Here is a 14,439-nt window from a genome sequence, read left to right on the forward strand (position 1 = left end):
CAGATGCTGCCAGGCCTACTTGGCTCCTCAAACATTTTGTCTGTGTTGCTTGCATTTCCAGCATCTGCAGATTTTCTCTTGTTCAAGCTTTTTCTTAATTGGCCATTACCCAAATGTTAAACTATCTAATTCCACATAAGTTAAAGTAAGGCAGGTCACATTTTGCTAATATAACTCACTACTAAAATGCAACTAACAGTAATTTAGCCAGTATATCTAGTGAAGTATGTATTTGGGAAAAGACAATGTTCCTCCCTGCCATCATTTTATTAAAACTATTATCTATATTCAACTAGTTTGTTCCTCTCCATAGATGCTGCCTCACTTGCTGAGTTTCTCCAGCCTTTTGTATGCGTTGCTCTGGGTTTCCAGCATCTGCAGGATCTCTTGTGTTTATGATCACCTTGGCCTCTCTGATCCTACAGATGCTGCCTGGCCTGCTGCGTTCACCAGCAACTTTGATGTGTGTTGCTTGAATTTCCAGCATCTGCAGAATTCCTGTTGTTTATGGTAATATAATGGACTGTTTTAGAGTTATAGAGTAATACAACACCACATCAGGTCCTTCGGCTAAAATGGTCCATGCTGACCAAGATGCCTTTCTAAGCTCGCCCCCATTTGTTTGCATTTGGCCCATATTCCTATACATGGACCTATCCAGGTGCCTTTTAAATGTTTATTTCCAGGGAGTTATTGTTGTGATTTTTTTTCCTGCAGTGTACTACATCAATTGGACGCATTAAGTTTTTATTGAAAAATATTTTCATTCTTAGTTGCCCTTGTTGGTCATATCATTTGACTGGCTCAGCCGTGGCAACCCTGGAACTGAAAAGAGTGAAAGGCAAATTTCTTACTTACAAATTGAGACTAGAACATTTTTATGCCGCAGAAAAAGAACCTCAGGGCTGTACGTGGTGACAAGTATGAACTCTGACAATAAATTTTACTTGGAACTTTTGAACTTTGAACATGTTATCTACTCAAGTCACACAGGTTGATACCCAGAACTTCACTGTAAAACAACCTTGCTCATTGTAAAAGTCATTGCCGGGGCAGCACGTGTATATTTAAGGCAGAGGTTGATAGGTTCCTGATTAGTAAGGGAGAAAGCAGGAGAATGGGATTAAGAGGGATAATAAATCAACCACGATGAGATGGTGGAGCAGAATCATTGGACCGAATGGGCTAATTCTGCTCTATGTCTTATGGTCTCATGGTCTTAAATCAGCGGTGTAGATTTTAATCCACTTCATTCAGCCAAGTGAAGAATATTCCTTCACCCTCCTTGTAGGTGGTGGGAAAAGTTTGGGAGTTAGGTGAGTCTCTTGTAGCTGAATATCAGTTACAGGTAAAGACGAGGTAACCAGGTCATTGATTTGAAGGACTACTTTCAGCTTTGAGTTAAGGACATTGGGTATAATTTGTCGCCATGGTTTCTGTACACATGGTACATTAATGTGTAAAGGCCTGTAGGCATGCACCATGATGCCACACAATATATAATAACTTCGTCAGCTGCGGATTCTGTGGCTGATGGGGAGGGTAGGAGGGTGGGAGCTTGTCAGGTGGTGTGCACTAACACCAGGCTTCTGTCTGCTCCTGATGCATGGTCTCAAAGTTTTCAATAAATCCTGAATGCTCATGGAACAGTGATTCCTGGGAGTTAGTGAGACATTGCATTTATCCAGAGAAGCTTTGAGCACGTAATTTTATATTTTTCCCTCTTCATTTGGTTATCTGTTCCCATGACAGAGCTAAGAAATTAATTATTTCCGGAATCTGGATCTACAAGGCAGCAACCATCATCAAAGACAGCCACGATTCAGGCCATGCTCTCTTCTCACTGCTGCCATCAGGGAGGAGGTAACAGGAAGAGCCTTATGTTCACACCACCAGCTATTATCCTTCAACCATCAGACTCCCGAACCTCACTCACCTCAACACTGAACTGACCCCACACCCTGTGGACTCACTGTCAAGGACTCTGCAACTCCTGTTCTCAATATTGATTATTGATTGATTTATTTTTTCTTTCTGGCATTTGCACAACTTGTTCTCTTTTGCACATTGGTTGCTTGTCCCTCTTTGTAGTGTACAGTTTTTCATTGATTCTATTGTGTTTCTTTGAATTTACTGTGAATGCCTTCAAGATAATGAATCTCATGGTGACATATATGCACATTGCTTACAAATTTACTGTGAACTTTGAACTTTAAAGCCTAAAAGCTTGTGAGTTTTTTTAAAGGGTGGCTTAGAAAGCCCACGATTACACAGCACTACTTCGCCTACGATTGTCCTTTGCCTGAGTGAAGCTTACTCGGTTTTCTAAGAGATACAGATGTTCTCTCACGATACCCAAAATGAGTCGGTGCAGCTGATGGCTGGCTCCACTCGAAGAAGGATCATCAGGTGTGTATGCAATGCAGGCTTGGGGACACTGGTGATTACAGGACATGAGAGACAGAGACCATAGGAGAAATCCTGACATCCTGAGAGGGGATGGAGTCTCCATCCCTGCACTGGTAGCTGGACATCCATTTTGTTGTCTAGACTACTATCATCACTTTAGAACCATAGAATCCTACCGCACCAAAACAGGATCCTTAGCCTAGCTCAGCTGGGACGCCTAAGACTTTTGCACAATGCTCTCGTAATTTTATGTATTGCACTGTACTGTTGCCGCAAAAGAAATCTAATTTCATGGCATACCAAATCAAGTTTAATTATCAATCAACCATACATAGACACAGCCGAACAAGACAGCATTCCTCTGCGGCCAAGGTGCAAAACATTCAAAATAGCAAGCTAATATTCAAGATAGCAAGTAACATTCAAAATAGTCAGTAACATGATTCAAAATAGCAAGCAAATATTCAAAATAGCAAGTAACATTCAAAATAGTGAGTAACCTGATTCAAAATAGCAAGCAAAGGAGCATATTCACCCGAAAAAAAGCATATACAGTATATAGTCCAAGACCCTGAGTGACAATGTCTGGCAATTGATGGTACAACCCCCCAGCAGTGTACAGACACAAGTAATCCAGGCTGTTATTCCACTGTTCGACATGGGAGGGCAGCAGCAACAGAGGCCAACCCTGCAGGCGCGCACAGACACCATGTTGTAATGCTTCTGTATCTTCTCACCAGATCTGCTGCAGCAGGCAAGTCCGAGGCTTGAGGCCTAGTCCTTGCTACAAGCAATGCTACACAGCTCCCAAGGCACCTGTTGTGCCACCAGACAAGGGAAACAGGCCTGCGGCAACTTACATTATCACTGACCAAGCAGAGTTTTGTGACCGCAAGTGAAGTGTCCGAGACAATCTCCCACTGTTATATTGCACCAATTCATATCAACCTCTGCTTTATAACCAATGACTTGGCATCCACAGCTAACAGCGGCAATGAATTCCACAGATTCACCACCCTCTGGCTAAAGAAATTCTGCCACTTCTCTAATCTAAAGGGACATTCTTCTATTCTGAGGCTGTGCCTCTGATCCTCACCACTCCCACTATTGGAAACATCCTCTGCCCATCCACTCAATATTATTGTCACACATCCTGAGGCACAGTGAAAAGCTTGTTTTGCATACGGTTCATACAGATCAATTCATTACACAATGCATCAAGGCAGTAAACCGTGAAGCAATAACAGAGTGCAGAATAAAGTGCAACAGCTACAGGAAATGCAGTGCAGGCAATCAGTGAGGTGCATTGTGAGGTCAGGAGTCCTTCTTATTGTATTAGGGAACCATTCAATAGTTTAAAACAGCAGGCTACAAACTGACTTCAAAGTGGTGTCTTCTTCTTGACAGGAGAGGGGAAGAGAGAACGTCCAGGGTCTACGGGGTCTTTGATGATGCTGGCTTCTTTACTGAGTCAGGCACACGTATAGTCAGAGTCCATGGAGGGGAGGCTAGTTTCTGTGATGTGCTGAGCTGTGTCCACAATGCTCTACATTCAGAAATTTGGACAACACATGTAAAAAATGAGTCCTGGGATATTCTGCACAAACTCTTGAAGCTGCAGGACAGGTGCAAATAGAGAACTACAGCAAGGAGATCCAAGCTAAGCATCTATAAAGAGGTACTTTTGTTCTATCTGGAGTAGTGTTTCTAATTCTGGGAAGTTCACTTTAAAAAGAGCATTACTCTAGAGAGGATGCTAAAGAGGTTTATGAGATTTATTTCAAAGGATAAGGAATACATTGGTGTAGATAGACAAGAGAAGATGGGTTTGTTCCCCTTAAAGCAGCAACAGTTAAATGGGAAAGGATTTGATAATTGAAAGACAGGGACCAACGAAACAGCATAATTGAAAAATTTCCTGCATTAAATTGATGATGAATGATGTGCTAAATAGGGCGGTGAATACAGATTCTGTAGTAGCCTTCAAAATGGATTTGGATACTGACAGCCTTATTTTGTGATGTGTTGATTGCCTGAGTACATTTTATGGATGAGTGCTTGTAAGTGGAGGTAGGGATGAGCCTGGATTTGGAAGCAGAATGCAGGATTTCATGTCTACTGTTTAGGTAATCTATCACAAGGCAAACCAATTGTTAGTGGCCTGGATAACTGCAGTCATTACATCCAGCTCTTCTCCCAAGCAGCCTTGGATATTTGTGAACGTACAAGGGTCCTGTTCTTCCAAGAGATCAAGTTGAGTTTCTGCTTTCAAATCCTGTGACGTTGGCAGGGTCTGCTAAAACGTAACCTCACTTCTAGTCACTTTCCTTATTGTGCAGCTATTCTCTTTGTGCATTGGCTGCAACGTGCATCCTTGTTCATCTGTATGATGCCTTCTGTGGATCTGTCTCTTGTCCCACCTGTGTGCCAGACCCCTTACGTTCCAGTCCCATCAGTGTACTTTATCGCCTGTGCTTTGTACAAGGGACAGAGTAAATTTATAAATTTATTATCATATACGGGCTGGGGATTCACCTTTTTGCAGGCAGCCACAAAACAAGGAAACACAATAGAATCCACGCAAAGCTCTACACAATAAAGTGCATCAAACGTCCATTGTTCAAAAAAAGAACAAATTATGAAAACAATTAAAAAATCAGCAAATAAATAATCCACAGAGCATGAACCACAGAATCCTTAGCTGTGGAACCTGGTCAGTGCTGAGGTGAGTGAAACTGGTCCAGGAGCCCGACAGCTGCAAGGCCACAACTACTCCCGAACCTGACAGCGTGGGCCAAGACTCCTGCACCACCTGCTCGCTGGTAGTGGTGAGAAGAGAGGGAGATGGGTCAAACCCAGACATGCTCAGGTGGGGCATCTCGATTGTCATGAAGAGGAGAGCAGAACACTGATTCAAACCGCACCCCCCCCCCGCCCCGTCTCAACACCTTAATCTTTTAAATCTCGCTTGTTACTTAAATCAGATAAACATTGGTTCATTTTCCACTCTCAAGCCCCAATGCAGCCTGCAATTGCGTCGCAGTGATAGCTGCATTCTCAAGAGTCCAGTTTGCCAAATCCTTCAGGAGACCACAAAAATGCCAGATCATTCAGATGGTTCAAAAGCACACTTCCCAAAGGGGAATGACAGACTGCTACATAGTCAGCCTGTAATTTACCTTTGCCCTCCTGAGCACTCTCTGTCCTGTGTGCCTGTTTCTTCTCAGCATTTGTCTCCTGTGCATATCAGTTTCTTGAGCTCCTCTCTCCCCCAGTGCAAAGTGTCCCACCTACACATCTGAACACTAAGCCCATTCTTGCTCCTGTGCACCCTTATACACCAGTCTCTCCTGTGCCTGTCCCTCAGCTAGAATCACTTTTGTCTACCTATCCCTAATCCCTCTTGCCAATGCGTACTAGTTCCTCCACTGCACTTTGTCTCCGTGCATTTGCGGGCCCTCTCCAGCGGACAACTATGCTCCAGCACCTTGTTAGCTGTGCTTGATGATGGGCCTTCTCACTCGAAGGGCTATAAAATAGACTTAAAGCACGTCCCATATCCTCAGAGCACCCAGAAAAAAAAACATTGTTCAATGTTTGCCAGAAGAACCGAGATTCCAGCTGCAACATGAGCATTTAATTGCATCATGTAATGTGGTTTTGCTGGCCTTTCACATTTTTAATTTACATTAAAGTTAAATCAAGTTTATCTAGAACTTATTAATATCTCATAAAGAGGTTAATTGCTCTGGTACAATCACACCCACGTGTACTAATCAAATCCCTCACCACTATACCCAGGTTAATCACAGGCATCACAATATTCAAATGAGGGTGTGTTTGTGGCTGCAGTCCAAGATTATAATTTAACTCCCACCCAGTCTCCGCATACGCATTCAAGTTGATCAATCATGCCAGCATTGACTTAAAAAGGAGACTATGGCAAACTCTGCCCATGGGCTTGTTTTCCTAATTAAGTTCTCCCATAGTGTTAAACTACCGTGCCTCTTCAGGGGATCAGCGGACCATGTCAAGTTCCCTCAAGGGCTTGACTGAGACATCATGTTGTGTTCCCGGAATCTGTGAAACTTTAACAAGGGTATTGTTGGAGCAGATCAAATACTGAGCTCGCTAGCTCCTGCCCTGATTTAGAAATGCCTGTATAAGAAGCCCCTTTCTTTCATGGCTCTGCTTTCGAGCAGTATGTAGGAGCCATGTGGAGCACTGCCAATGAACAGGCATCTGACATAACGTTGCCATCTGTATGAACTGCCGCCACAGGAAAGCAGCATTCATCATCAAGGACCTCCACCATCCAGGGCATTCTCTCTACTTGAAGGAGGTACAAGAGCCTTAGGTCCCACATCACCAAGTTCAGTGACAGTTATTACCCTTCAACCATCAGGCTCCTGAACCATTGTGGATAACTTCACTCACCTTAACTCTGAGCTGATACCACAACCTATGAACTCACTTTCAAGGACTCCCCTACCCATGCTCTCTGCATTATTTATATTTGTTTTAATTTCACAGTTTATCTTCTCTTGTACTTTGGTCATTTGTCAGTCTTTCTGTGTAGTTTTTAGTCCATAAGACATAGGAGCAGAATTAAGCTATTTGGACTGTCGAGTCTGCTCTGCCATTCCATCAAGGCTGATTTATTATCCCTATCAACTCTATTTTTCTGCCTTCTCCCTGTAACCTTTGACGTCCTACAAATCAAGAACCTGTCAACCTCCACTTTAAATATGACTTGGCCTTCACAGCCATCTGTTGCAATGAATTCCACAATTTCACCACCCTCTGGCTAAAGAAATTCCTCCTCATCTCTGTTCCAAATGGACATCCCTCTTTTCTGAGGCTGTCCTTTTCTGGTCCTAGACTCCCCGACTATTTCAAATATCCTCTCCACATTGACTCTATCTTGCCCTTTCAATATTCAATAGGTTTTAGTAAAATTCATCCCCTCCCCCACCGTTCTTCTAAACTTCCGTGAGTAACCAGCCCAGACACTCCTTATATATTAAATCTTTTATTCCTGGAATCATTACCATAAACCTCCTCTGGACAGTCTCCAAAGCCAGCAAATCTTTTCTTAGGTAAAGGGCCAAAACTGCTCATTATACTACAGGTGTGGTCTGACCAATGCCTTAAAAAGCCACAGCATTACATCTTTGCTTTGATATTCTAGTCCTCTTGAAATGGATGCTAACATTGCACTTCCCTTCCTTACCACCTATTCAATCTGAAAGTTAACTTTTAGGGAATCCTGTGTGAGGACTCCCAAGTTCCTTTGCACCTCGGATTTTTTAAATGTTTACTCCATTTAGAAAATAGTCTACGCCTTTATTTCTTCTGCCAAAGTGCATCTTCTAATCTAAGTCCTTCTGGAGACTCCTTGCTTCCTCAACGTTACCTGCTCCTCCACATATCTTCATATCATCCACAAACTTGGCCTTCATGGTCAATAACATATAACATGAAAAAAATGGTCCAGCACTAACTCCCGCGGAACCACATTTGTCACCAATTAGAAAAGACCCCCTTTATTCCCAGTCTCTGCCTCTTATAGTCAGCCAACCTTCTAACCATGCTAGTATCTTTCCTGTAATACCATGGGCTCTTACCCTGTTAAGCAGCCTCCTGTGTGGCATCTTGTCAAAGGGCTTCTGAAAATGCAAGTAAACAACATCCATGACTCTCCTTTCTCTACCTTGCCTGTATTTCCTCAAAGATTTCCAACAAAATTCTCAGGCAAGATTTCCCCTTAAGGAAACCATGCTGACTTTGGCCTATTTTATCATGTACCTCCAATTACCCTGAAACCTCATCTGTAATAATGGACTCCGATGCAAGAATATAAGAACATAAGAAATAGGAGCAGGAGTCGGCCATCTGGCCCAGCGAGCCTGCTCCGTCATTCAATAAGATCATGGCTAATCTGGCCATGGACTCATCTCCACATACCTGACTTTTCCCCATAACCCCTTATTCCCCTACTATGCAAAAATCTATCCAGCCTTGTCTCAAATATATTTACTGAGGTAGCCTCGACTGCTTCATTGAGCAGAGAATTCCACAGATTCACCACTTTCTGGGAAAAGCAGTTCCTCCTCATCTCTGTCCTAAATCTACTCCCCCAAACCTTGAGGCTATGTCCCCTAGTTCTAGTCTCACTTACCAGTGGAATTAACTTTCCTGTCTCTGTCTTATCTATCCCTTTCATAATTTTATATGTTTCTGTAAGATCTCCTTTCATCCTTTTTATTTTTACCATTTAAATAATAATCTGCTCTTCCATTTTTTCCTTCCAAAGTAGATGACCTCGCATTTATCAACATTGTACTCCATCTGTCAGACCCCTGCCCACTCATTTAACCCACTCATTTATCTCTCTACAGAAGCTCCATATCTTCTGCACAATTTTCTTTTCTACTCAATTTAATATCATCAGCGAACTTAGATACACTACACTCAGTCCCCTCTTCCAGATCATTAATGTATATCGTGAACAGTTCCGGGCCGAGCACCGACCCCTGCAGCACACCACTCACCACTGATTGCCAACCAGCGTAACACCCAGGTATCCGAACTCTCTGCTTTCTATTAGTTAACCAATTCTCTATCCATGCTAATATATCACCACAACTCTATGCATCCTTATCTTATGGATAAGCCTTTTATGCGGCACCTTATCGAATGCATTCTGGAAATCCAAGTAAACAATGTCCATGAGTTCCCCTTTATCCACTATGCTTTTTATATCCTCAAAGAACTCCAGTAAGTTTGTTAAACAGGACCTGCCTTTGCTGAATCCATGCTGCATTTGCCTGATGGATCCACTTCTTTCCAGATGCCTCTTCTTTAATGATAGCTTCAAGCATTTTCCCAACTAAAGATGTTAAACTAACTGGCCTCTAGTTACCTGCCTTTTACCTACATCCATTTTTGAACTGTGGTGTGACATTTACCATCTTCCAATCCACCGGGACCTGCCCAGAATCCAGAGAATTTTGTTAAATTATCACCAAAGCATCTACTATAACTTTTGCCATTTCTTTTAGTACCCCGGAATGCATTCCATTAGGAAGCTATCTTCAGGCCCACAGGTTTGCTCAGCACTGCCTCTTTAATGATAGCTACTGTATCGAGGTCCACATCCATCGCATCCATCGCATCCATAGCAACTCTCTTCGGAATGTTAGAACTAACTTCAGCTTCTCTCTCTCAAACTGCGGGGGAATTCTATCATAATATGATCACTGTCCCCTAAGCGTTCCTTCACCTTAAGCTTCCTAATCAAACCTGATTCATTACACAACACCCAATCCAGAACTGCCTTTTCCCTAATGGGCTCAACCACATAGTGCTCTAAAAAGCCATCTTATGGGCATTCTTCAAATCCAGTACCAACCAGATTTTCCCAATCTACCTGCATATTGAAATTCACTATGACTATTGTAGTCCTTTTTACATGTCTTTTCTATCTCCCTTTGTAATTTGTAACCCCTGACCTGGCTACTGTTTGGAGTCCTGTATATATCACCAGGCAGGGTCTTTTTACCCCTGCAGATTCTTAACTCTACTCATGATGATTCTATATGAATTATATGACTAAATTATGATAATACTGAGATACTTTTAGTTGGTTCCAAAGCCAAAAGAAATGAACTTGATAAACTTGACAATTTGGCTCCCCTTGTAAATCAGAAGTAACAAGGCTGGCTGCTATTCTTGATTCAGATTTGAATTTTAAATCCCACACAAAGAGAGCATTTCTACACTTAAGAAATATTACAAAGGTACATCTGTTTCTATTATGTAATGATAATGTAAAGTTAGTTCATGCCTTTATATCGAATAGACTGCAATGTAATTTTTACTGGCCTTCCAAAGCAATCTATTGACAAACTTCAACTCCTTCAGTATGTCACTGCCAGGCTTTTAACTGAATCCAGGATGAAGGAGTGTATCACTCCCATCCTAACTACTCTGCATTGGCTTCCTGTATCTCTTAGAACTGATTTTAAAGTTATCTCACTTGTTTCTAAATCTCTCAGTGGTCTGGGACCAGAGTACATCATAGAATCACTTTTGCTTTATAATCCTGCTCAAGCTCTCAGGTCGTTTTCCGCTGGTCTCTTAAATTTAAACAACTTCCCTCAAATGATAACTGGCAGGATAGGTTATTGAACCACGCTCCTAAACTATAGAACTCAATACCTAAAACTATAAGGGATGCAGAAGCATTTGACACTTACAAACACCAGCTAATTTATTTATTTAACCTTGCTTTTAATTAACATCTTTTTGTCTTTGTTTTCATGTTTGTACTTTGTCATTGTAAAGCACTTTGAACTTCATTGTTTGTATGAAAAGAGCTCTATAAATACGTTATTATTATTAGTTTAATATCTTTTTCTCAGCTTGAGGTGGTAAAACCTGAGGTATGGGCATAGACAAGCACGCTCATTTGTTTTTTTATTAAAATAAACAACTCAATTTCTGGAAACTTTAAAACTATTCTGGTGGTGTTTAGTATTATAGCTTTCTGGAGATTGACATAAATATTGTCAGGTAGGCCTAATTGTTTACTGATATTGTGTAGTAACATTGGGATGATACCAGTTGTAGATAATACTATCAGGACAATGTATACCCGTTTCATGTTCCATAGTCTTTCAATTTCCTCATTTAATTCAGTGTATTCTAGGTGTTTTTCACTTATTGATTTCTGTATGTTATGTGCATTTGGAATGGCTACATCTATCAAATTAGTTATTCTTTCTTGCTTATCCTAGCTTATTATACACGGACTGTTATTATGGATTGTCCTATCTGTAATAATCTATTGGTCATAATACAATTTGTGAGACAATGTCCCTAAAGCTGGATCAGGCTTGTATTTATAGTTAAATATGTTTTCTTTTATGAGTTTATGTTTTAAAGCAAGATTTTGGTGAATGACGTATGATTGTGCCTGTGCAAATAATCAGATTGAGTTAAACTGCTGAAGGATCCTGTAATGTGTTACGTTGTTTCCTGTTTCTCTTAGCATTTTCTGCATTTATCATCTTGAATTTGTTGGTCTTTTATGGATTTTTGATATTTTTTGTGTTAACCACCTGGTCCTGCATTGCCACAAGGAACCTTCTGTTTCTGGGAAGAGGTCTCTAATTCTGAGCCTGGCATTCAATGCTTCCTTGTTGACGGATGGTGAGATGTTTTCCATAGAGAATCATGCTCTTCCATTGGTTAGCTTTTTCTTCTGTAGTGATAATTTCTTCATTTTTCTGGGTTGTACTTTCATTTCAGTTCAGTGGTGTGTGCTTCTTAACAGAATTGTATACGGTTGCATGGAGTGCAGAATCCAGATTTCGTTGATGAAAATATATCCTTAGAAGTTTTATCTGACTGTTGTGTACATTTTTATGTTATTCCTCTTCCTCCTTCTGTCCTAGGTAGTGTTCATCTAAGCATGTTTGAGTGTACTGTACACAGTGTTTTCTAAAATATGTCATTTCATTTCTTATTTTTTTGGTAAATTTTTCAGATTGGTTTTGAACCAAGATATTATGACAAAAGAATAGATTAATATGGGTATAGTGAAACTGTTTATTGCCTTTGTCATATTTTTACTATTGAGCTCTGTTAGGCAGATTTTCACAAGGCTTGAAGTAAATTCTGTTGAAAGTTTTCCCTTCATCACACCAGGATCTATTGTCTTTCCTTGTTGATATCCTAGATACATATATGTTTCATATTCAGCCATCGGGCGTATTGTATCCTGCTGCTCTGTTTTGTATTCTGCTAGCTCTATTTCACCTTTCTTTATGTTTAATGTTTTGAACTTAAATAATCCAAAGTTCATGTTCATTTCTTACAAAAATAGTTCGACTATTTGAATTAATTCTTGAACAAAAGGAGATAACTGCTCTCATTTTAGGACTCTTTTATCTTGTTATTTAATGCTCTCTGTTTATTGCTGTTTATTTATATCTGCATTTGCAGTTTGTTACAGTTTACAGTTCCCGATGTTTGCAGTTACTCTTCCAAAGATTTGTTAAGTATGCCCGCAGAAAAATATTCTCAGGGTTGTACGTGGTAACATGCACGTACTCTGATAATAATTTTTACTTAGAACTTTGATTAATTGCTTTAGCTTTACAGATGAAGGAGCATATAATTTCAGATCATCCACATATAGATGATGTGTCAAGGTATAATTCGTTACGTTGTTTCTGATTTGATACCTAATTTTAGTCCGATTCAGTAAATTAGAGAGCAGGTTTAAAGCTAGACAAAACCATATTATTATTATTATTATTATTACATCTTCCAATTTTATGTCACCTCTTTCTAAGGATTTGATTTCATTTTTTACCAATGGAGTCATCCCAGCCCCCTCTGCCTACCTGCCTGTCCATTCGATACAATGTGTATCCTTGGATGTTAAGCTCCCAGCTATAATTTTCTTTCAGCCATGACTCAGTGATGCCCACAATGTCATACCTGTCAACCTCTAACCACACTACAAAATTACCTAACTTATTTGGTATACTGTGTGTATTTAAATATAAAACCTACAGGCCTGTTTTCATCACCCTTTTTGATTTTGCCCCCATGTTACACTTCAACTTAACCCCCAGACTGCAATTTTGCCCGAACATGTTCCTGTGCTTCCTCACAGTCTTACTGCACACTGCCAACTGCCCCATCCTCAGCTCTAACATTCTGGTTCCCATCCCCGACCAAATTAGTTTAAACCCTCCCCAACAGCTCCAGCCAAACTTGCCCGCAAAGATATTTGTGCTTCTCGTGTTCAGGAGTAACCTGTCCTTTTTGACAGGTCATACCTTCCCTAGAAGAGATCCCAATGATCCAGAACTCTGAAACTCTCGCCCTGCATCAAATCCTCAGCCACATATTCATCTGCCAAGTCATGCTATTCTTACCCTCACTAGCACAGGGCATGGGCATCAATCCAGACATTACTACCCTTGAGGTCCCACTTTTCAGCTTTCTACCTCAAGGAGATCTTGTGACTTTCTTCTGAGAATGATATAATGGTCTTTTGGAGGTCACCTGATATAATTTTCCTGCCAATGTGAGGTCTCATGATGACATGTTCACCATGGGTATAAAAGGGAAGACCCCTGGTGATGGAGTTAGTTTTTCCAGTTGGAACGTTAGCCTGAGGCTCCGTTCCGTTGCGTGTTTTTTTTTATGATGCAGTTTCAATTTAAAATGGAGTTCTACGTTCTATAGTAATGTACAACAGTGCTGGACGGGCAATTTCTGCCAGGTTTGTTGATGTACCTTTTCAGTAGTATTGGAGAGTGAAGACTTTATCGAAGTACAGGATATGAAGGGTTATATTCAGCAGTTTAATAAAGGATCGACCTTATTGAGTCTTCATCAAAGAAGTAGTGACCTGCATCGAAGATAACTCCTGCCAAAAGAGAAAGGAAGTTCATGCAAGGTTTGCTCTCTAGAAGTAAAGGTCAGTGGTTTTTAAGCTGTTTATTTCCTTTATCGTGAATCCTTTGGACAGAACCAGGAGGAAAGTTGCATCTATGAAGAAATCCTTCTCCAGAGGAGTCTCTCCCAATTGAATGTATAAATCTGTTGGACTTTCGAATTTACCATTTTGAGAACTGCATTTGACTTTACTGCTTTAAGAACTGTTTTCGCATTTATCGCTTTAAGAACCAGTACCGAGTGGCGATCTGTTGAACGGCCGCATAGCGGTTAACTTCTGGTTAAGGTTTTCATTATTTTATTGTTTATCCATGTTTAGTAATCTTTAGTTGTTTTTATATAACTTGACTCGATTGATATACATTGTTACCCGTTACGTAACAGAAATTGTGGGGGCTCGTCCGGGATTTTGTTCCAAATCTTTGAGCTTAAGTGCTTGTTTAATTGCCATTCTGATTTGGAAAAGGGAAATACCCGATTTTTGTTTTAGTTTGATTGGTGTGTGAGTAGTACTCGGCTGCAATGAATATTGACGACTTTATGGATTCG

Source organism: Mobula hypostoma, chromosome 6, assembly GCF_963921235.1.
Source record: "Mobula hypostoma chromosome 6, sMobHyp1.1, whole genome shotgun sequence".
Taxonomy (NCBI): domain Eukaryota; kingdom Metazoa; phylum Chordata; class Chondrichthyes; order Myliobatiformes; family Myliobatidae; genus Mobula; species Mobula hypostoma.